The 25,430-nt window shown below is 45.1% G+C and overlaps 1 protein-coding gene across 1 annotated transcript in view; it reads right to left on the bottom strand.

Moving 5' to 3' along the window:
- LOC144772100 (uncharacterized) overlaps positions 1-11,155 on the bottom strand; it is a 123,550-nt gene extending 112,395 nt beyond the window's left edge. The window contains exon 1 of the mRNA XM_078656280.1: positions 11,085-11,155. The gene's annotated coding sequence lies outside the window, so the exon portion shown is untranslated. The remainder of the gene's footprint in view (positions 1-11,084) is intronic.
- Positions 11,156-25,430: the final 14,275 nt, after the last annotated feature.

The raw sequence follows: 25,430 nt of genomic DNA, 5'->3' as shown, positions 1-25,430 counted from the left end.
GTCGAGCCAGGCTGTGTAATTTGCATATTGGTGCATTATGGGAACTGTGGTTGCAAAGATAGGCAACGTGACCACTGGGACTTTATTGACTGATACTCAACTCACCTGTGAACAAGGCGCTGGGCGCCGAAACGCGTTGGGGTATATATGAGTTGTATGCTGCCAAGATTTGTTGACACAATAAAGAAGTCAGCTTTCTACGAGGCCGCAGCTGTGGGCTCTTTTTCCTTCTCCTGTTGATGTAACCAGGATTCTCCATTCCTGGCACACGAGAGCTCGCCCTGCAGAGTCGGTGGCCCCCGGTAAAGTGGAGACTTTTGCTGGAATTAAATGGAGGGGGCATGACACGCTTTCCAAGCGCTACAGTCAACGGATTGCCAAGACTACTTGTGCGCTTGGAGAGAAAGGGAGTGAAGGATGTTTGTTACGTCTTTCTAGCAGTCTGCGTGCTCCGTTATTAAGCACTATTTACATCTTGGCAGCAAAGTGCACTGTGCTTTAGAATGAACTTACCCGTAATGCACAGCACAAGATGAAAAACTGACTTTGACTTCATTGGAACGCCATTCATGCTGTATTGCTACGAGGTCGAGCCAGGCTGTGTAATTTGCATATTGGTGCATTATGGGAACTGTGGTTGCAAAGATAGGCAACGTGACCACTGGGACTTTATTGACTGATACTCAACTCACCTGTGAACAAGGCGCTGGGCGCCGAAACGCGTTGGGGTATATATGAGTTGTATGCTGCCAAGATTTGTTGACACAATAGAGAAGTCAGCTTTCTACGAGGCCGCAGCTGTGGGCTCTTTTTCCTTCTCCTGTTGATGTAACCAGGATTCTCCATTCCTGGCACACGAGAGCTCGCCCTGCAGAGTCGGTGGCCCCCGGTAAAGTGGAGACTTTTGCTGGAATTAAATGGAGGGGGCATGACACGCTTTCCAAGCGCTACAGTCAACGGATTGCCAAGACTACTTGTGCGCTTGGAGAGAAAGGGAGTGAAGGATGTTTGTTACGTCTTTCTAGCAGTCTGCGTGCTCCGTTATTAAGCACTATTTACATCTTGGCAGCAAAGTGCACTGTGCTTTAGAATGAACTTACCCGTAATGCACAGCACAAGATGAAAAACTGACTTTGACTTCATTGGAACGCCATTCATGCTGTATTGCTACGAGGTCGAGCCAGGCTGTGTAATTTGCATATTGGTGCATTATGGGAACTGTGGTTGCAAAGATAGGCAACGTGACCACTGGGACTTTATTGACTGATACTCAACTCACCTGTGAACAAGGCGCTGGGCGCCGAAACGCGTTGGGGTATATATGAGTTGTATGCTGCCAAGATTTGTTGACACAATAAAGAAGTCAGCTTTCTACAAGGCCGCAGCTGTGGGCTCTTTTTCCTTCTCCTGTTGATGTAACCAGGATTCTCCATTCCTGGCACACGAGAGCTCGCCCTGCAGAGTCGGTGGCCCCCGGTAAAGTGGAGACTTTTGCTGGAATATATATATATATATATATATAAATATATATATATATATTTATATATATATATATATATATATGTACGTACACATATATATACACACATTACCTACTGGCGGTCGCCAGTAGGTATATATAGTTAGGATTTTTTCTCTATGGGATTTTTTTAAAATTCTATGTCTAATAACTTTGGCGTTTGTGGACGGAATTGGCTGAAATTTTCAGGAAAATGGCACATTTTGTTTCTGAGCAGCCCTTGAAAATTTGGGGGGGGTTCGTCAAGGGGGGGCCGAGAAAAAAGGGGGGTCCCAAAACGTGTTTTTAACATTGAGTTTTCCATAGGGCGGTTGGCCTCACTTTTAGCCCGAACGGCTGAATGGATTTGCACGAAACTTGGCAAAATTGTAGGGACTGGTAGCCCGATGTGCCTTTTGTAGGTCTCAATATATGTGCTCCAGTGGATTTTGAGAAATTAACGTTTAAAAAAAGATATATATCTGTAACAGCGGACCTGGCAGCGTCCCAGGACGCGTACTTTTCGCGCAACGGAGCTTTGTGAAGCGAAGCTGATTGGTTCTCCGGCGTCTGTCAACATTCCAAAAAGTCCGTAGCGGCCGCCATCATGTCTCTCGGTAGGATCGAGAGACAAGAGGAGGTCAAAACAAAGGGGGAAATAACTATAAGGGGGCATAGTAGATCCTCGCTGACCCCCTAGGTTTGAATTGGAGGTTTTAAAAGGGCCCCGCGGGGCAAAAAAAAATAATAATAATAATAATCGAACGGCTGAATGGATTTGCACGAAACTTGGCAAAATATTAGGGACTGGTAGCCCGATGTGCCTTTGCTAGGTCTCAATATATGTGCTCCAGTGGATTTTGAGAAATTAACGTTCAAAAAAAGATATATATCTGTAACAGCGCTCCGCTTCGCGTAACGGAGGTTTGCGAAGCTGATTGGTCATTCTGTCACTGGGCTATAGTTGGGCTACATCTGGCTGATATTTGGGCTACATTTGTTTTTTTGTGTGTCTGGCGGCCATCTTTGGGCTACATTGGGCTACATTGGGCTTCATTGGGCTACATTGGGCTACATTTGGGCTCCAACATATATATAGGCCAATGTAGCCCAATATATATTTTTCAAAGTTAATTTTCGTAAAAACCACTGGAGCATATATCTTGAGACATAGCAAAGGCACATCGGGCTACCAGTCCCTACAATTTTGCCAAGTTTCGTGGAAATCCAATCAGCCGTTCGAGCTAAAAGTGAGTCCAACCGCCCTATGGAAATGAAGGAAATGAATGGGTAATTTGTAATTAGCAAATAGCTAATCGCAAACTAGGAATGGTAAAGAATCGCTATTTATTCCTTAAAGTTCGCTATTTAGGAAATGCAAAAAACTTTGATGATACATATGGCGGTTCATCTCTAACAAGATAAGAAGCATAGGGATACATTTATGATGACTGGCGCATCACCAGGGATGTGTTAGTCATTCTGTGCCGCTGTTCCGTCACCTATGGTGTGCTGCATTTACAATGCGGCGCATCATGGGGCAAAAACAGCACAGATGCGTGATGTATCTGTGCCGTAAAGGTGGCGCATTGCTGGAGTTGTATCGCAAGTGTGATGAAGCTCCAGCAAGGGTCGGGGGTGCCCCTGTCGCAGGGTTTCTGTTCTCACACAGAACTGTGGACAGAGGATTGGAACCTCGGCGAATTAGGGTGTCCCAAAACTCACGTTAGTAATCAAAAACTCCTTAGCAAGCTAGGTACAGTGTCACATTGGATATAACAAACTCTCAATGTTTAGACAATCCAGAATATGAACTTATAGTACCTCAGGATACGTGGAACTCATGAACAGTCGGTCGTTATATATTTCTTAGAAACCAGAACATGGAGTTAAGAAGAACACATGTGTATTTGAAATGTTTATTTACTAATGCCGTCTTCTCAGGCGTAGTATCTTAGATAATACAAGTACACATATTATCAGTAGCAAAATTACCAGCATAGTTACTAGTACATAAAAAGCGAATGGTGATAGTATGTTAACATGCTGTAAATGAATAAGAGTTAGCAACACTTATAAGCAGCCGCGGGCCGTGGAGGGAGTTACGGTGAGGCAGGGAGGCGGGGAGGGGGAGAAGCAGGGTGGAGAATACAAGTACACATATTATCAGTAGCAAAATTACCAGCATAGTTACTAGTACATAAAAAGCGAATGGTGACAGTATGTTAACATGCTGTAAATGAATAAGAGTTAGCAACACTTATAAGCAGCCGCGGGCCGTGGAGGGAGTTACGGTGGGGCAGGGAGGCGGGGAGGGGGAGGGGCAAGGTAGAGAGGGCTCCACCCTGCTTCTCCCCCTCCCCGCCTCCCTGCCTCACCGTAACTCCCTCCACGGCCCGCGGCTGCTTATATCTCACCCTCCCTAATACACATATTATATTATTTGCTAAGATGGTCTCTTTGTGTTGGTTTAGGGCGTGCCCATACTTTAGTGTCTTAGATTTGAAGGAATCACATCAGCATACACCAGCTCTCTCTTCATGTGAACCGCATCAACTGTTGTGTATGTGTGTTCGGCAAAGCAATATAAAACCCGCCTCATGCCCAGAATTGGCAGAAGTTGCACTTATGTTATGAGTATGAAGTCGTGGAGATCAGACCTCATAACAATTCTGTATCGTGTTGTTCTTGAAACTTTAGCACTCGCTGTACAGATATAGTTTAACAAGCAAAGCAGATAGTAGAGCAATAACATATTATTCTCATGTAAACCACGATGAACTACTAGGTGGAAAGCTAAAGCAACAACTAAGTGTCGTGTGCAGAAGTTGCAAAAAAGGAAAAATGGCGTTTAAACCGGTAATGAGCCCATGCTAACTTAACACGGTGTAAAGATATCCAGGACCTAGATGACACCTCCCCATGATCCGGAAACGAACTGAATAAGATAATAGAAGTGCCATCTCATGAGAGCAGATTGCAAGTTTATATGTGGACGGTCCGCAAGGTAAAGCATTAAAAACTAGGAAAATTTAATGCTAAAGAAAAATAAAACAGCCAAGTACTTTATCGAGTCTTAAGCCAATAGGCAAGGTAAATAATAAAAACTTGACAAATAAGTCAATGAATTGTCAATGAAATGCTAGTACTCAGCATATCAAACATGAAAAAGGTCTATGACATAACTGTGTATGCAAAATAAGCTGTAACAGCCTCCAATAGGAAGTCACCGTCTTCATCCGAAAACAGTTCAGCCATCCAATTTAAAAGCGGAAAAGAACATACGTGCTCTCCCAGCACCGGATCCTCTATCACCATCAGAGGACAGCTCGGTGGGTTTTCAAGAAAGCTCTGTTCCAAGAAAGACTGTGCTGCCGCCAGTAAATTTCAGGGACCAAGTAGTCCATGCATCAATGCCACAGCCATAATCCTTTCGCCAGGACAAACCAACTCGTGAGTAATGATAGGAGTCATCAGCTGATTAAAGTCGACGTCAGGAGAAACCGGTCCGCAGAGACACAAATCAATGGCCCAATCGAAATCACAGGTCAGGCAGTGAAATACAGGCTGGACACAGGTGAAGTAGGAGAATCGAAAAGATAATCCATATGCCGTGCTTAATATCGCCAACGGCATTGTGCCATAATATTCTAGCATGCGATTGCGGAACAGTGTCAGCAGCTGCAGGGTGGGAGGTTGCATAGGAGGGACATCCATATTTAAAAATGTAAAAAAGCACAAGAGCGTCCGCTGGTAATGCAAGTAAAAATGCCAATCCACGAAGCAGAGTGGAGAAAATAGAATGAAAGGAAGCAGGGATGACTCCAAAGATTTTCTCAAATGAAGTCACGAGACCACTGGTAACAACTTTAAAAAAGTGCGCCAGGGCCTTTGTGGAGGATGCGTTAAAGATAGTCGGAACCATCTTGCTGAAATTGAAAGGCAAATCTGAATTGAAAAGGGTCTGCACCTCTGTACGGGTGTTCGCTATGTGAAGCACGAAAGTTTCACGGGCCGAACTCAAGGCCACCTCTCTCTGAGACAAAAGAGCTCTTATTCTTGCCATGCCGTTGAAATCTGTCCCAAGGTTGGTATTTGTGGCCAGATTGAAAACTCCCTATGTTCATGTGTGGGAGGAAATAGAACATTTCTGCAGCAAATAACCCGTTCACTTACTGTTACGATAAAAGGAATACTTTTAATTAACTCAGAACAATCTTCATTATTGAGCATCAAATAACTACCATTTTCCAACAACTTGAACGTGGGGATGATAGCAGGAACTGGCGTGCCTTGCAACACGCAAGCCATATTTGGTCGGTGTTTGTTGCATGAACCGTGTAACTGTATGTGCCTACACATTAGTGAATGATCTGGCGTCTCAGTGCATTCCTCTCCATTCAGATAAACTTCTTGATCATCTTTGAAACATCTGTATGTGTATGGAAGCGACCAGACCTCATGAAGAAAAGCACTACCTAAAGGTTCATAACGACCTATTGGTATATATTTCATACAATTTGAAAACTTATATAAAGCAAAAGGCAGCGTTATTAAACCGTGGATAAGGCACGTTGCCAAAAAACCCGCAATCCTCTGCTGATGATGTCACTGAGCATGTCATGAATGATGTAATATGTGACATCATCAGCAGTGGATTACGGGTAATAGTATCTCTAGTTTACTCCCCTATAGCTGTCTTTCTTTTAACATAAGTGTCTGTTTCCTTCCCTTATACTTACTGTTTTTGGTTCGCTTCCAGTTCGCGTACCGGCGAGCGAACTGGGAAGCGAACTAAGAGAAATAGAGGTTGGCACAGTTCCAAATATTGTACCAATTTTTTAATAACGGGGAGGTAGTTCTGAAAAGAACTTTTTTTTTAATTGTTTTTGTTGTTTTATATTTTTTTTATTATTTTTCGGAACATTTTTTTACTTTTTTTGAATTTTTCTGAACAGTTTTATATTTTTTTGGGTTTTTCTTGGAGGGGGCAATGAAAACGATTCATTGTAAAGGGCTCAACAGGAGCAACAAAACAAAAAAAGAAGTATTTATTATTTTGGGCGTTTCGTACCGACTTGCATATGATAGTTAATAGCTCTGTTGATCAGAGTGATGCTTCTTTCTCCGTAGGAAATGAATCCATCGCAAAATACGCAGATGTGTTTTACTTCACCAAATTTCATTTGTATATTTGGCACCATCTCCCTGCCCTCTGGTCCCGTTACTTCCGGTACAACAGATCTTCTGGCCATAATAGGGAGATTATCTAGGTCGTTCCGAAACTGTGCAGCACTGTAGTTGTTAGGATGCCACCTAGTCATATGGCGATGCATTGTGTAGTTTCCGAAACTGTATTTTTTCTCGGTTCCTCTGGACAGTCTATCTTGACATATAAGGCAAGTTACGTATCTTGCATTTACTTTTTTCTGACCTTTGGGAATTTTAAAAAATTGCCAAATGAAGTTTTCTTTCCGGTGAGACGTCCTGGGCTGCTCAGGCAAAAACTGCCTCTCTTCGTGCTCGTCGTCCTGTTCCTCTTCTTCCTCTTCTTGTTGAATTATAACTTGAGCAGGTGGTCCACTCTTCCTTGGATGTGGTGGAGGTGGTGGGGAAGCACCAGCTGAAGCTACTAAAGAAGCCATTGCTCAGTGATCACAAAGGGTCTTTCTCTCACAATGATGAAAGTCAGAGTGAGGAAAGAAGGAGGGATTTTCATCATTTGGGAAAAACAAGAGTTCTCAACCAATCAAAAGTGTTCATTTTAGATTATATGACCTAGTCTTACATCATTAGGAAACCAAAAGTGAAATGAACCAATGAAAAGTGTTATTACCAAGTCACATGACTTGCTGTGTTTACGTTAAGCGCTTTGCAGGGCCTCCCGGTTTGCTTCCAGAAACCTGCGCTTTGCGACTCGCTTCGCGTACCAGTTCGCTAACGTAGCACGTCATATGACGTATCACGCGACAACGTGAAACGTCATGCGGACGGGAGGCGTCACGATGTTGTTTTCTAATGCGGCACTTGCGGTAAAGAAACGTTTACCGGCTCGCGGTCTATTTCGCGGCATCAAGGTCAGCTAACGGGAAGCTTCCCGATTCGCGAAGCGGGAACGAAGAAAAAAAAATATTAAAAAAATAAATTATTCATAAACATATAAAATATATTTTTGGATTTAAAGAAGAATACATTTTACAGCTACAGATATTAGCTGTTAAAAAACCAATGAAATTCACAGAAAAAACCATAGGTTATAGACCATATATAGTTAGGAATTAGCATTTACAAAACCTTGAAAATTCACTGAAAAAACCATAGGTTATAGACCATATATAGTTAGGAATTAGCATTTAGAAAACCTTATTTTACTCACACAAAACCATTGAAATTCCATATATAGTTAGTTGCACTAACTATATATCGCGCACCCGCAATCCACTGCTGATGATGTCACATATTACATCATTCATGACATGGTCAGTGACATCACTGATGACATCACTGATGACATCTCAAATGACATCACTGATGACATCATCTAGTGTCTGTGTGTTTTTGTAAAGTTTAAATACGTTTTACATATTGAAGAATGACTGGATGTATGGAAGACTGAGTGTGTGTGTGGCTGGCTGGGAGGTGTGTGACTCTGTGCATATCAATGTGTACTTGTATCAGTGATTGTATAAGAGAGTAAGTATGTGTTAGTATATGTGTGAAAAGTATGGTGTTCTGTGTTTAACTATAGATGAGGAAATCGAAGTGTGATTGATTCTTCACAGGACTGACTAGGTGTATGAGTGCATATGATAGTGTTCTAATAATAACTGACTGTATGTATGAGTAATTGTATGGGTGAATGAGTGAATGTGTATGTAGACGTACGAATCAGTGAGTGCGTATGTAGTAACTGGTATTGGTGTGTCATGATGTCATCAGTGATGTCATTTGAGATGTCATCAGTGATGTCATTTCAGATGTCATTAGTGATGTCATCAGTGATGTCACTGAAGTATGGTGTTCTGTGTTTAACTGTATAGATGAAGAAATGGAAGTGTGATTGATTCTTTACAGGACTGACTTGGTGTGTGAGTAACTCCATGGATGAGTGGCAGTGTGTGACTGTCTGCATAGGTGTATGAGTGCATATGATAGTGTTGTAATAATGAGTGACTGTATGTATGAGTGATTGTATGGGTGAATGAGTGAATGTGTGTGTAGACGTAGGAATCAGTGAGTGCGTATGTAGTAACTGGTATTGGTGTGTCATGATGTCATCAGTGATGTCATTTGAGATGTCATCAGTGATGTCATCAGTGATGTCATTTGAGATGTCATCAGTGATGTCATCAGTGATGTCACTGACCATGTCATGAATGATGTAATATGTGACATCATCAGCAGTGGATTGCGGGTGCGCGATATATAGTTAGTGCAACTAACTATATATGGAATTTCAATGGTTTTGTGTGAGTAAAATAAGGTTTTCTAAATGCTAATTCCTAACTATATATGGTCTATAACCTATGGTTTTTTCAGTGAATATATATATACATACACATATATATACATATATATATATAATATATATGTATATATATATATATATATATATATATATATATATATATATATATATATATATATATATATATATACGCCAATGGATCATCAGGTCCACTCCGCTGGCAGAGGTTCTTGGATCATTGGCTTACGTAGGAAGACAGGCATCCAGGAGCGATCGTTACAACCCACAACTATGCGACAACTATCAATGCAATAAGAATGTACAGGTATCACTCGGTTATTGTGTCCAGCGATCTGGTGTGAGACCAAAACCTGTCAGTGCATTGCTAGCTGGCAAGCATGGGTGATTGTCTATAGGTTTAACATGCATTAGTGAACCCTCACAATGCCCCAATGTTCATTATTGAGGAGAAGGGAAAAAAGGCCAGAAAGAAGAACTCATAAATCAGTAAGCTAAATTGAATCTCCCTTAAGAGACTTAAGGTCTATCCAAGGATTGGTGTGTAAGGTTTCACTAGAAGATACTAAAACATTTGAAAGTAGAAAGTGACTTCATGTCCAAAGTAATACTTTAGCATTTTACTGTAATTTCACTGGGAGCTGCCGATAATATAGATAAATCGGGAGGACTATTGAAGCATTTGTAGACGGTCAGAGTTTCAAACACATTAGTGAGTCCCATTGTCGAATTGTCTGCAAAAAAATAGAGTCTTGGGAAAAGCTACAAAATTATTGAAAGGCGTCTGCCTAAAACTGTGGGTCCCGATAACTTGGTACACTTAACATCAGTACTAGTCTTTCTTTTCAAGGGCATAATCTCTGCATGTGAATCAAGTGGATTTTTACCAACCTTGGACCTTCTTGCCAGAGGGCTCTCTGGATTAAGGTACTGAAAGCTTTTTGAAAGTTCAAGTTGGTGGAAAGCTTCTGATGGAGGATGTGTTGTCAGTTTGGGATTGTTTCTTTGCCTGGTTACCGTTTCTTATTTCACCAGATGTGGAGCTCAACCAAGTGCAGCAATGAATGTCTCAAGGGAGATGTTGATGAAAAGTAAAACAAGCTCTGATCAAGTCAAAGTGGTTAGAGTAGCTCGACAAGTCCATCTTTAGCAGATAGGTTATTCCCAGATACCTCAGATGGAACTCATAGATCACCAGTGTGTTTTCGGGTGGAATTTCTGCACCCAGAGCAAAGGTTTGACAGGCTTTTAATCTGTTTATTTATAGTGTTTAAAACCTTTTGGGGGTTCAACCCAGCGTTAGAGTATACAGATAATAATATGGTTATTAGGATAGATTAATACAGATTTTGTTTCAATGTCCACTAGATGAAATATATATTTACGAGGTCAAGTGCTGCCCATAAAGCAATGCACACATGGGCTTGGTTGGGCAACCCCATGGTTGTTTATAACCCCCATCCGAACTGTGCCAGGGTGCAATTACGCTAATTCCTGTTCGATTTGAGACATGCATGGAATCTTTCTACTGACTACCCCATTCATCTTTACTAGTTGATCATTCAGAACCTGACATAAGCCGACAAATGAAGCAGAAAATTACTCAGCCGAACCCTCAAGATCTCACCCGTCCCTCACCTCGTTTAGAAAACCATTGAACTCCTTCCTAGAGCTGCATGGCAAGAGATTGTAAACGACACAGGTACCTTCACATGCCATTAACAGTAAGGGCAATATTAAACTTAGGCTACACATCAGATAATTAACATGTACTCAGCTGTTGGGGTTCTCCTCAAACCCACAAACCACTGTCACACCGCTTGGACTCATTCTGCTTATGACTTCTTACTGCTTTAGTGCATTTTTCTTTACATGACACAGGGAGACAAATTGATTCGAGCAGTTACACACAACTGGACCATCAGGAGTTTCACAATCTGATTCCGATCTTTGAGCTTCACAGATGACCACTGAGCCAGTCCACAACATCTTCCTCTTGGACATTCTTTTAGATTGAACATGTGTGTGCAATTTCCGTAAAGTGCGCTGGTAGTGGTGCTCCACATATGCTCACATTTGCATTACGAATTCTGTACTTACCTGCTGTCTGCTGCAGGGCGATGCCTCCCTCTCTTCTGCCTTCTTTGTTGCTGCTTTCCCTCCTATTTCACGTTCTTTTAAGTTCAGAGAAGTGAGCGAGGCATGTCAGGCTTTTAACGAGCTCTACCTGACCCAGTCTGCTGACCTTCCCCCGGCCCCCCTGCTGTTGCTCAATCTCCTGATAAAACAATGTCGATGACTCCATCCTGCACGCACATGTTCCAAACTGGAGGTTATCCAGTATTTGGAAATTGGCAAGGGTCCAGCGATTTGCTGCAAGAGGGTTGTGTGTTCAGGAAATGTATGTTGCGTATCAATGGGGGGGACCCGAACGCCTACCAGACCCTGGTTAGTCGTTCAGTACAGTAAGGAATGGTCAGGTAGTGTAAAACAATAATAGATACACATAGTTATTCACATCCAAAATACCAAGTTTCTTTTGCGGAATCAACCCCCAATTTATTGTGCTATTATTGTGAATAGCAGTCTGTTGCATACATCTTTTCGAGATAGTACTCGGTATATATACAAGTATTTACACATTGTGGTGCTCAGTGTGCTGTGAGGGTAGTGGACACGGACAAAGTGGTGTGATGAATATATGTCACACCACTTTGTCGGTGTCCTCTACCCTCACAAATCCTCAAGGTTCACCCACACTCCTTTCCCTTATTTCCCCTATCTGGTGTACCTTCAGGAAATGTAAGCCGCCCATGGCACCCCTAACAGTCAATTTTCATCCTTTATCATCAGGGCTTCCAATCCAGTAGGAAAGGGAAAGCCAAACATTAGGTACTGTAAATAACCACTGAGAGACTAAAAGTTTTCCTCAAAAGAAGGACATATTTCAAATATATGCAGCTATAGCACTAGGCTGAATGGAGACGGTATGTGACGTACTCTGCCCGGAGGCCTGATTTTTCATCAGCGTCGCACCCAGTACCTGGCAGATCCACGCACAGTATGGAAGCAAAAATAAATGGGTGTGCATAAAGATAATGGAAAAAAGCACAGTACAAGAACACAGGCACGTATAAATAGGTGGACCCATCCTTAGAGACATATAGCAGGAAACAGAGAACAGAGCCCAAATAATCCCACACACAGAGCAGCATGGTCACGACAGGGACGATAGAAATATGACACCAAGGATATTTTAGTGGAGAAAACATGCTATTAGCAACGGTTATCTCCACTTTGATAAAATATCCAGGAATAGCGGCGAAAAGCCTGAATATCGCTGGAAAGCCAGCGATATTCACGCGTTAACGCCATGGTGGACTTAGCCAGAAAATCCACCTCCCATTGAGGAATACAAGTAAATCAGGTTTTCAGCAGGTGTTAAATACTAGCGATAATCGTGCTTAGCATGACTTTTTTTATCGCTTCACCTGGGTAGGTAATAGGGGGAAGTAGTGTTAGCGACTGTTTTCAGTCGCTTCTAGTTGGGAATGCCTACCTTGCATGTCATTATAGATAATCATCGCTGGCATGCAAGGAAATAGGAAAAACAGCCGCTATCGCCAAAAAGCTGGCGCTAACGTCTGTTAGTGACAGCTTGCTGATAAGGCGATAGAAAAATCGCCCCTTTAGCGGCGAAAAGTGCTGCTAAAGCGGAGATAAAGCTCTTGCTAATATGCCCCGTTGAGCGTTCCTGCCGAGATTCAAACCCAGTTTGACCCCTCCAAGGTAAACCACCCTAGCCGTTGGGCCACATTCTCATTGCCATAGTGCCACTGAAATGAAGTGAAAGACTCTCTCCCCAAGGTAATTCTGGGCTCACAATATGTGGATCAAAACTGATCGATAGCCGCAAGTCAGATAGAAGACATTTCTGTAACATTACTTTTCAGATCGGGTCTTTTCAGCCTGTCTCAGCTAATATTGTACTCTTTACAGTTATTTTCTCTCTTTGTACAGAAAATGTAATTTCATAAACTTCAGGACCTCTGGAAAGGTAGCTTACCGGGTTAGTGCATATGCTGCCATTGACTCAGAAAAGCAGATCACAGGATATTTGTAAAACGCACATTCACCCAGAAGTGAATCTTGACACTCGGTCTGAAAACAGATGTTTATTATTAACCATCTAAATGGTACTCATTTTATTGACCTCAAAAGGATGACAGGCTGAGTCGACCCATGGCCTTGAAGTTAAATATACACTCCTGTAGTCGATACATTAGTCCACTGAGCCACCATAACCAACTTCTATCAATGGAGAGAGCACACAATAGCATAACTGCATCTAAAACAAGCTAAATCAAGCCAATAGGACTTGCCTTTGCTGCCTATTGGTTTGGCCAATGCCATTTGACATTGCTGTGCACCATCAGCAAGAAAAGCAATACATAAAAGTTGGAATTAACACAGCTGAGTCATATTGCAGGCGTGCCTAACTGCAGATACATCACTACGTGCACTTACAAAACTACGCAAGCACAGTTTTTTTGTTCATTGATCTGAGATAGTTCCTCATAATAAATAAAAGAGGAGTAGCAAGAGAGCACTTTCCTTTAAGGAGGAGGGAATGACAGAAATTTGCTGCTTGGTCCTCCCTCAGAAATAATTGCCAAAAAACAATGATAAGCGTGGGGAGGCAACAAAGCTTGTTGTATGGCGTTTTAGATTCCGAATTACAATTAGGCTTTCCTGTTTTCAGTTTCTATTTTTGGGAAATTCTGGTGGTGTTTTTTCAGTGTTTCCCAGTGATTTTAATACGTCAAAAACTGTGCTTTTCAGTGGTTTCTCATTTGTGTGCCATAAAAACAACTGAAACAGTGTTTTACCGGTGTTTATGGAACTCTTTGCTTTTATTATTGCTTTTTCCATTTTTCTTCAGAATTTGTATACTGCTCTACATTTCAGAAGCTTAATACAGTCATGAAATTCTTTCCATTGTCCTTTTATTCTGCAGCTCAGATTTAACAAGCATTTGCAATGCAATAGGTCTCGCATGTTTGCGAGTTTAAGCTATTGGCATTGTAAATGACAAAACCTTTTATTTATGTTTTAAAAATGAAAAAAAAAATAAAAGGCATTGTTATTTGCAATGTCAATAGCTCAAACTCGTGTAAATGCATGACCTATTGCATTGCAAATGCTTGTTTTAAATGAAAGCGTGAATTGGTCATTCAGCAAGTTGGAAATTATAGCCTGTGTTCCAGAGTCACTACCCCTCTCCTGCTCAGAGAGTGTTGCATTGCATTGTATAATCGATATAGCGCCCTCAAACATTAGCACTTCATTTGGTGTCTTTCAAAGGAATGGCTGACTGCGCATATATTTCATTTTCTGCGTTGTTTACGCGTGGGTACCATTGGCCACCTGTGCCATAGGAGCCAATATCTAAATATGGTGCCCCTCCCCCAGCTCACATATAACTCTAATACCTTCGGGTCGAGTTCTCCCTATATAATACTGCTGTGGCCGCTGAAGTGAATGGAGCATGAGGTCTATTGCAACTGTGAGGTGTCTGAAATACAAGTGTACTTCAATTAAAGCCCTTTTCTGTACAGGGCTTAGAAACGGCAGAAGTGCAGTATGACGTGCCACATTAAACAAGCTACAATTTGTATTGCTATTAAAGTGAATTGATACTTGGAAGAGTGGTTCACTTTACTTACACTCTCTGAAGAAGAGACAGTTCCGCTCATGAGCCCAGTGTGAGTAAGCGCTAGTCCCCCAGAGTGATCCCACTCCGGGAATGGATGTGCTGTGTGTATGAGACTTGACTGTGTTGTGCGTATGAGGTCGGACTTTCAATACTTTGAAATCAGAGGAAGTAAACATGAAAGTCAGACCTGCATGGAAGTAGAACCTTCCTTGAACACCGGTGACGCACCTCTTGCACATGTTTTCACCATGTGCTGCCACGTGTGACCCCCCGGCATAAAACCGGATGATGTGTTATTATTGAATCTCGATTTTCTAAATCCACCATCCGTACGTGGTCATGCAGTATACATGTCAATAAGTTATTATTATGGCTTGGGTCACATTCATATTTTTTCTGTCTATCGGTCAGACACTTACGTTCCCATTTCCTACAGCCTGCATTTTCCCACTCACTTTCAAGATATTACCTCTGCCCAAATTGACTTGGTGATTGAAGGCTGGCGAGGTCGCCTTTAGAGCATAATAACTATATTAGAAATTTTCATGGCTCTCTATTGCTCTGAGGAACAGCACCTAGCCCTAAAGGTGTATTCAATCCTGTAAAGTCTTTAGTTGGCACAGGTTTTAATTGATTGAAATGGTGCTGTAATCGAGCATTGTTAATTAACAGGGAGGAATTCTGAGAATTCTGAGAATCTGGCCCTTTGCAACCGGTTTTTCCTTTGATGCATCTATACCAGAGTCTGAAAGGCTGAGGAAGGTGTCTGAAACGGTCCTTTTAGTGGGTTTAATTCCTGCCTGATGAAACTTGAGCATGCAGCCTCTTTCCCTGCCGCCCACTCCTTTATTAGCAACAAAGCCTCGTTAAGTAAATGGTCGTTTGAAAGACCTGTGAAGTACTCAGGTGGGGCCGCAGGAAGACTGACGGCAGACCACTTATTAAGGAAGAAAGGAGGTCTCCTTACAGATCCAATCAGGGACAAGGAGTCATAAGCAAGAAACAGAACTGTTCCCTATGCTTCCAAAAAGTGGAAGATGTTATATGTATGCCTCCATAACTCAAGAACCCCCTAAAGTTGCAACCACATACCAAATGAAACAAAATGAATTAAACAAATTAAAAATTTAACATACAATTGAGTCAGTTTTTAAAAAAATGTTTACAATTTATTCCATACAATGCATTGTTAATATACAAATACAGTGCCACACTATAAAGTTTAAAAATGTGTCAATTCACATAAAGAACATTAAAATACAAGTTGTCGACGCAGCGTTTCGGTTTTTATGATGACACCTTCATCAGGACAAAGTTCTTCTTTATTTAAAAACCTTTTGGTTGTTTTATTAAATTTTCAATTTTGAAGATATTGTCTTAAATTTCAAATCACCTCCTTATATTTGGGTGCTTCTGTTGGTATCATATGATTCAGGGTTCATCTACTTACACATATACCTTCAATTCTGCTGTGATCTGTGTATTCTTTGAGGTCAAGGAAGCCACCGTATTTATGATTATTTGTAGCCTTAAATTTAGGGTTTTCGGCCTATCGGACTGCTCGTTACTGAATTTTTTGGATGATCGCGATGTCCTCCTGGTTTTTCTTGTTCTAGCGGTCTCTTTTAATTATTCAGCGTGCTATCTGTAATCGGCCTCCCTGCTCCTCTTGTGCCTCGTATAGTCATGATATCACGACTTCTTCACCATCAACAGACTACATTGGACACCCCAAAAAATTGCCAAGTTTGTAACGCAGCCTACTCCCAGGTGTAGAAGATGTGGCTTTCTGAAAGCTGATGAGGAACATGTCTTCTTCAACTGTACCGGGATTAAGGTATTCTGGGCAAATATTGAGTCCATTTTAAAAGATATTCTGGGAGGAACCATTGCATTAAGCTCCATATTAGTTTTATTGGGGGTTGATGATACCATACATAGTACACTGAGCAGGGTTCAACCCGGCCTCATATTTTATCTGATACTGCTAGCCCGGAGGGGGATTTTAAACATCGGATTGACCTATTACCACCGAGTATAATAAACTGGATTAATGCAGCAACATTGACCCGTCGACTGCATATGGAAAGCACTCCAGGAAAGAGGTCTGCGGTGTGGGCTGAGTTTGTCAGATGCAGTTGTCTTGAGAGAAGAACTCCAAATAGAAAAAAAAGGTCCAATGATTACACCAAGGCACCGCTTAAGGTTATAGCCTGGTTGGATTGCAGACACTATGGTGATATGAGGGCAACAAAACCCCCCAAAAAACTCTTTCAAAACAGAAATTGGAGGTATGGCAATCAAACTGATTCAGGCTTCAGTGAAAAAGTTCTGCACAATGGTTTCCCTTGTAGTCCAAGCAATTATGCCTACATTTGCTCTCTGTCCGCACACAGATATTGTGCAAAATACAACAAACCAGGATAATTTTGCAAACCGTAGAGGGAATGAGGGGTGGGGGGAGAATAGCATTCAGCCCCTGGAAATATCCAAACAGTGGAAGCAAGACCTCGGTACCCCAAAAATCTGCTCCACAATATGACTGGTCTTGCCCAGTGCACAGTTGTAGTTGCGTTCTGCCTCTGTGTGGGTATGTTAAAACGGAGTTATGACTCATGAATGCAGACCATATCGTTGGTCAGCTGAAAAGACAAGGGGGATGTTGGAACTGGCCCTTCTTGCAGGGTCATCCTCAAACTTTTTGCTTCTTCCTCCCTTATTTTTCCTGACCCGTGGCTGTTGGCAATAGGACTCTGCGCACTTTACCACTGCTGAACAGTGCTAAAGTGCATATGCTCTCTATGTAAATTGTTATTCTGATTGGATATACATGTGTGGCATATTTGTATCACCACGAAGTCCCTAGTAAAGTGCACTGGGTGTGCCAGGGCTGGTGATGACAAATGCTACTAGTGGGCCTGCAGCACTGATTGTGCCACCCACAGGAGTAGCCCTAAAATGATGTCTCAGGCCAGACACTGCAGTGCCTGTGTGCAGTTTAGAACTGCCATGTCCTCCTGGTCAGTGTCCCCACTGACCAGGCCTAACCCTTCCCTTTTCGTGCACATCAGTCACCCCTACGGAAGGCCCAAGGTACCCTCCTGGGCAGGGTGCAGTGTATGTGAAAGGTATAGCATGTACTGGTGCAGGTAACATGTTCTGGTAGTGAATTACAGCCATTTTCGTTTTTCACTATTGTAAGGCTATCTTGCTCCATAGAGTAACATAGGGGATGCTGGCTACAGTGGTTAACAGCATTTCGTCTCATAGGAACAAGATAGGACATAAGTATCTAGTGTCCCTGAACTCAGAATTTAATAACACATCTTTTAGGAAAGGTTGTTTTTAAATCGTGTGTTTGAGAACAGCACTTTTAGAAAGTTGCTGTTCTCTTGTCTGACCCTTCTGTGTGCCTGGGCCTGTTTGTGTATTGACTGTCTGGTTTGAGAGTGACAGGGGCTGGGGAATTCCCCAGGAGGATGGATGAGTCAGCACTAGGCTGAATGACTGCATTTGCAACTGAAGTGGTGGGAGGAGTTAGCACCTGGGCTGAATAGGGCTGTGCCTGCCTTCCACAATGCTGGCTCCACCCCCCTGCTGGGCGGCTGAGGACCCTGCCCCTCACTCTGAAAGGAAAAGAGCAGCCAGCAAAACAAAGTACTCAGGAACCACCCAGAACTGGTTCAGACCGGGCTCAGGGCCCACATGCACCCAGAGAACAAAGACTTTAGGGCTATAAGTACAGGACCCCTGACAACAGAAAATTAGATCATCCTGGAAATCAAGAAGGAACCTCTGCCAAGGAGAAAGCTGAAACTGAAGAAGGAAGATTGTCCTGCTGTTGCTCTGCTGGACTGACCTGTTGCTTTGCTGCCAAGGAGAGGGGAAGGACTTTGCTGTGTCCTGTGTCCCCTGTCTTGAAGGAATCTCCAAGGGCCTGAGAAGAGCTGGCTCCCTGTTTTGAAGTCCCAGGAACAAAAGGACTTCACCCCCAGCTTCCCTGAACTCTGCTGAGAGAGTTCTGTCCCTCCTAGAGTGCTTGATCCAGTTGTGGGGCCTCTGGAGGTTGTACCTGTGCTGGGAAGCTTGAGACTAAAGCTTGAGAGACTTTTGAAACTGAAAAGTGTTGCATCGCTCGCTTGCGGGGCGCATCCCCGACAGTGCGAGAAGTTTCCCGCCGCTACGAAGGTCGATATCGTCGCAGCGCCTGACGCTGCTGCCAGAGACGTCGCATCCTTCGTTTGCGGGACGCAGCAGACCAGTGCGGGAGAATCGAACATCGCTGTGAGTATCGTCGCAGAGCCTGTCGTCGCTGGGTGAGAACGCCGCACCGCTTGCTTGCGGACCGCATCACGTCGCTGCGAGTGTCGTCGCAGAATCATCGCATCGAGGAGCTGCGAGAGAAAGGATCGCCGCTGGACCGCGCATCGTCGCCCCGGAGATCGTCGCAGCACCTACGAGATCGTCGCATCGTGCCTTTGCGAGAACAGACTTCCTATGGAACCTACGCACCGGAATCCATACAAGTGGCCTTCCTCCCCATACAGACCGGATTCGTCGCAACACGCCCGCTGCTGCAGCGGGGCTATCGCATCGCCTCCCCAGGGTCTCAGGAGCAACGCATCGCTTGTTTTCCACCGCGTCAGCTTCTGCTTTTGGAACTTTGTTGCAACTAAAGGTACTGTGAGTAAACGTGACGCAACTGTGAACTTTTCACGCAACTGTGGTTTATTTTACTGCAACTCGGAGAATTTTAACGCAACCTTAAGAACTCTTTTTGAAACCATATTTTTGAACTGTGTATGTTGGATTTTTGTCGTTTTGGTCTTGTGTAGTTTAGATTAAAAATACCTTTATTTTTCTAAACTGTTCTGGAGTCAGTTTGTGGTGTTTTCACTGTGTTACTGTGAGTGTTGGTACAAATACTTTACGCATTGCCTCTGGTTAGCCTAGACTGCTCGCGCCAAGCTACCTAGAGGGTGAGCGGAGGTTATCTCAGAGGGTTATCTCCTTGCCCTGACTAGAAGCAAGGGTCCCTATTTGGACAGTGGTACCTACCTCTGCCAACTAGAGACCCCCAGTTCTAACATTGGTGGTCAGGCGGTGGGATTTGAACTTGTATTTGTACTTGACCCACAGTAATTGGTGTACATCACTAGTGAGTGCAGACCACTACGCCACCGCATACCACGGTTACGTTTTTTATTTTTGGTTCTATTTTTGATCATAACCCTGAAGGAATCCAAGCATCATGTCTCTGAATGGTAAACCAGCAAGTGATGTTGCAGAACTGGAGTTTGATATTGAAATGTTAAGTGATTACAAAGTAGGTCAACTCAGGCAGTTCTGCAGGAACTTTGTATGCCCCATGAAGCGCCGCTCCAAGAAGGAGGAGCTACAGGAGGCCTTAACGGCCTGGTGGGAGACCAAAGAGGCTGGGGAGACAGATGATGCAGAAGTGGATGAGGATGCACAAAGGGATGGTTTCAGGCCACAGGATCTGCCTGTGTCCAGAGCGGCCTCAAGGGCTAGCAGCAGCCATTCAGCTGACAGTTTTTCCCCAGAGGAGTTGGAGGAAAACCAAAGGGCTAGAGATCATAAGTTAGAAATGTTGAGGCTTGAAATGGAGCTGAAGCAATTGGAAATGGAGAAAGAGAGAGAAAGGGCGGCGGAGGAGAGCAAAAATGCCCGTGCCCTGGAAGAATTGAAATTGAACTTGGCCCATGAATGAAGAATGAGGAAGCTTGAGTTGGAGCTCCAGAAGCGTGAGGCCATGAGGGTCTCAGCTGAAGAAGTAACATGGGTAGCTCAAGAGGTGAGCTTTGCTGAGTTGGAGGTGGAGTCCAGCTCAGATGGTGGCAGCATGATTATGGTATCTAGTGTGGAAAGAAAGGTACAAACACCCAGAGATGTGGCGCCTGACTTGAGGGAGGGGGTCGACATACACCAGGGGGTTCAGGTTTATGATGTAGTTCCAGTGGAGTGCAGTGTCCCTGAAGTAGATTGGGGGACTGGCACAGGGGACCATATTCCTAGTGGTGGGAGGGACACTCTACTGACTCTAGATGAGAGGTACAGGGAGAGGGGTTCCCCCATGGTAGAAACCATGGTGTGTGTGTGTGAAGACCAGCCAGAAGAGTGTGGGTTGTGTGACAGAGACAGTCAGATACTGTCTTGCCATTCTCAGGAGAGTGGTGTGGGGTACTTGTGTGAGGCACTGGAGGGTGAGGCAAAGGGTAGCTTGGTTATCAACTGTGGGGGGCTGTGTGATTCATTTGTTGGAGAGCATATTTTAAGTCCCTGTTTTCCAGAGCTATGCCAACACCCGGTAGAGTGTGAGTTCTCTGATCCCAGAGAGCTTGCGTTGGAGGCAGACCTCTTGGTGGATTCCAGAGAGTCTGAGGAGGCATTGGGGAGTGATCCCAAAAGGAGTGGCTTAGATATCTTCCAGACCTGTGAGGTGGAAGAGGTTCAGTGTAGCCCAGTTAGGTCCCAGTGTAGTGGGAGGGGTGTAGGGGCTCATGTCCGGTCTCAGTGGAGAAGGAATGAGTGTGGGACGGTGTGTCTCGCGGTGCCCGAAACCCAGTCTCAGGGCCTGGAGGGTTCATTAAGGGAACACCAGGTTGGGGACCTAGACTGTACTTGTAGGCCATTTGAGGAGGATCTCCTAGTGTCTGGGGAACGGGGAGTGCCTGTAACCAGGCCTCCATCAGTTCTGGTGGCTGGCAGTGCCGCTCCATTTGGGAGGGTACAGAAGTCCAGACTGAGGGGTGAGAGGGGGAAGGAGTCCCCAGTGGGAGAACCAGTGGGTCAGGGACCAGTCGGAAGGGCTGAGTCCCCAGTGAGTGACCAAGGTAACCTCACTTCTGTCCTGGGGGATCTTCCCGCGCTGTCAGGTGGACAGGGGTCGGGAGATCTGCACCAGGCAGACTGTCACAGGACACATGAGTTGTGTGTCACTCTCAGGGGGGTACTGTGTGAGTCCCCAGAAGTCCTGGCATGCCAGGCAAATGCACAACCGCAGGTTTTGGTCCCTGGGTTGGGAGACCAGGTTCAGGATTTGCCTGACCTGGAAGGAAGGACATCTGTAACCAGTGTCCTGACCAATATGGTTCCCAGAGGTACCCATCCAGTAGGGAGGGTGCAGCGCTCTGGAAGGGGGTGCAGAGGGAGGGAGTCCTCGCCCCTGACCCCGGTACAACCTGAGGGGTTAAACCCTAGGTTGGGAGACCAGTTGCTGGAGGGAGGTCCTGAACTGGTAGGAAAGTTGTGTTCTTGGTTGTCTTGCTGGGCAGGGTTGCCCCTGGAAGGAGGGCAGGAGTCTCACCCTGGGGGTGGACTGGGCCACACCGTTGTGTTGGCCAGGTGGGTACTGTCTACCAGTATAGGCACCTCAGTGAGTGAAGTCCTGGTGCGCCAGGCAAGTGTTCCACTGCAGGGGTTAGTCCCAGGGTGGGGAAGCCAGGTTCAGGTGCTGTCTGACCTGGAGGCTTTGGAGCCTTGGTTTGAGGGCCAGGTCTGGGGTGTCCCTCCTGACCTGGAATACCAGTTGCAGGATAGCACCCCTGACCTGGTGGGTGAATGGTGCAGGATACCTGCCACAGGTGCCCTGACTATTCTAGAAGGGGGTACCGCTCCAGGTTGGAGGGTACAGAGCCCCAAGGAAGAGGAGGGCCGGGTGTGGGGAAGCCCACCCCAGCCTCCTGTCCAGCCATCGGATACAGGTCCGGGACTGGTGGGTCAGTGCCAGAGTGTCAGACCTGACCTGACAAGAGAGGGAGTGGACAAAGGGTGCCAAGCACCTGGGGCTACTGCCCCCCACCCTCTGACGCCACAGAGGTTTGAGAGCCCTGAGAGGCATGAGGCCTGGGTCTCACCCCTGATCCCTGTCGGTGGTCACTGTGGCTGGCTGTCTGTCTGTTGGGAGACACCTGTGAGTAAATTAAGGTTAGGTGCTGCACAGGTGGTGTACACAGGTGAGGAGAAGGTTTCCACATGGATTGGCATGGTGGACCCTGAGAGTATGGATAGAGTGATCCAACTGGGTTTAGGACGGCATAGAACCGGACTGCCCTGCTGTGTGGGCCAGTTTCCGTGTTCTATCGCCTTAACCAGGGAATCCCATCGAGGTATCGTTTGGTCTACCCTGGCTTTAGGCTGGAAGGGGGTTGTGTTGGAACTGGCCCTTCTTGCAGGGTCATCCTCAAACTTTTTGCTTCTTCCTCCCTTATTTTTCCTGACCCGTGGCTGTTGGCAATAGGACTCTGCGCACTTTACCACTGCTGAACAGTGCTAAAGTGCATATGCTCTCTATGTAAATTGTTATTCTGATTGGATATACATGTGTGGCATATTTGTATCACCACGAAGTCCCTAGTAAAGTGCACTGGGTGTGCCAGGGCTGGTGATGACAAATGCTACTAGTGGGCCTGCACCACTGATTGTGCCACCCACAGGAGTAGCCCTAAAATGATGTCTCAGGCCTGACACTGCAGTGCCTGTGTGCAGTTTAGAACTGCCATGTCCTCCTGGTCAGTGTCCCCACTGACCAGGCCTAACCCTTCCCTTTTCGTGCACATCAGTCACCCCTACGGAAGGCCCAAGGTACCCCCCTGGGCAGGGTGCAGTGTATGTGAAAGGTAGAGCATGTACTGGTGCAGGTAACATGTTCTGGTAGTGAATTACAGCCATTTTCGTTTTTCACTATTGTAAGGCTATCTTGCTCCATAGAGTAACATAGGGGAGGCTGGCTACAGTGGTTAACAGCATTTCGTCTCATAGGAACAAGATAGGACATAAGTATCTAGTGTCCCTGAACTCAGAATTTAATAACACATCTTTTAGGAAAGGTTGTTTTTAAATCCTGTGTTTGAGAACAGCACTTTTAGAAAGTTGCTGTTCTCTTGTCTGACCCTTCTGTGTGCCTGGGCCTGTTTGTGTATTGACTGTCTGGTTTGAGAGTGACAGGGGCTGGGGAATTCCCCAGGAGGATGGATGAGTCAGCACTAGGCTGAATGACTGCATTTGCAACTGAAGTGGTGGGAGGAGTTAGCACCTGGGCTGAATAGGGCTGTGCCTGCCTTCCACAATGCTGGCTCCACCCCCCTGCTGGGCAGCTGAGGACCCTGCCCCTCACTCTGAAAGGAAAGGAGCAGCCAGCAAAACAAAGTACTCAGGAACCACCCAGAACTGGTTCAGACCGGGCTCAGGGCCCACATGCACCCAGAGAACAAAGACTTTAGTGGTATAAGTACAGGACCCCTGACAACAGAAAATTAGATCATCCTGGAAATGAAGAAGGTTACCTCTGCCAAGGAGAAAGCTGAAACTGAAGAAGGAAGATTGTCCTGCTGTTGCTCTGCTGGACTGACCTGTTGCTTTGCTGCCAAGGAGAGGGGAAGGACTTTGCTGTGTGCTGTGTCCCCTGTCTTGAAGGAATCTCCAAGGGCCTGAGAAGAGCTGGCTCCCTGTTTTGAAGTCCCAGGAACAAAAGGACTTCACCCCCAGCTTCCCTGAACTCTGCTGAGAGAGTTCTGTCCCTCCTAGAGTGCTTGATCCAGTTGTGGGGCCTCTGGAGGTTGTACCTGTGCTGGGAAGCTTGAGACTAAAGCTTGAGAGACTTTTGAAACTGAAAAGTGTTGCATCGCTCGCTTGCGGGGCGCATCCCCGACAGTGCGAGAAGTTTCCCGCCGCTACGGAGGTCGAGATCGTCGCAGCGCCTAACGCCGCTGCCAGAGACGTCGCATCCTTCGTTTGCGGGACGCACCAGACCGGTGCGTGAGAATCGAACATCGCTGCGAGTATCGTCGCAGAGCCTGTCGTCGCTGGGTGAGAACGCCGCATCGCTTGCTTGCGGACCGCATCACGTCGCTGCGAGTGTCGTCGCAGAATCATCGCATCGAGGAGCTGCGAGAGAAAGGATCGCCGCTGGACCGCGCATCGTCGCCCCGGAGATCGTCGCAGCACCTACGAGATCGTCGCATCGTGCCTTTGCGAGAACAGACTTCCTAAGGAACCTACGCACCGGAATCCATACAAGTGGCCTTCCTCCCCATACAGACCGGATTCGTCGCAACACGCCCGCTGCTGCAGCGGGGCTGTCGCATCGCCTCCCCAGGGTTTCAGGAGCAACGCATCGCTTGTTTTCCACCGCACCAGCTTCTGCTTTTGGAACTTTGTTGCAACTAAAGGTACTGTGAGTAAACGTGACGCAACTGTGAACTTTTCACGCAACTGTGGTTTATTTTACCGCAACTCGGAGAATTTTAACGCAACCTTAAGAACTCTTTTTGAAACCATATTCTTGAACTGTGTATGTTGGATTTTTGTCGTTTTGGTCTTGTGTAGTTTAGATTAAAAATACCTTTATTTTTCTAAACTGTTGTGGAGTCAGTTTGTGGTGTTTTCACTGTGTTACTGTGAGTGTTGGTACAAATACTTTACGCATTGCCTCTGGTTAGCCTAGACTGCTCGCGCCAAGCTACCTAGAGGGTGAGCGGAGGTTATCTCAGAGGGTTATCTCCTTGCCCTGACTAGAAGCAAGGGTCCCTATTTGGACAGTGGTACCTACCTCTGCCAACTAGAGACCCCCAGTTCTAACAGGGGAAATGGTACTCATTGCACGTGGTGATTGATCAACCCAGATTCAAGTACATGTTTGTTAAGTGTACTGAATGACTTTTATGGATTTCGAACACTACTGTACACTATTGGTTAGAAGATTAGCACAA

Source organism: Lissotriton helveticus, chromosome 1_1 (genome assembly GCF_964261635.1).
Source record: "Lissotriton helveticus chromosome 1_1, aLisHel1.1, whole genome shotgun sequence".
Lineage (NCBI taxonomy): Eukaryota > Metazoa > Chordata > Amphibia > Caudata > Salamandridae > Lissotriton > Lissotriton helveticus.
The sequence above is the reverse complement of the archived record's forward strand: the minus strand, read 5'-3'. Positions and strand labels throughout refer to the sequence as shown.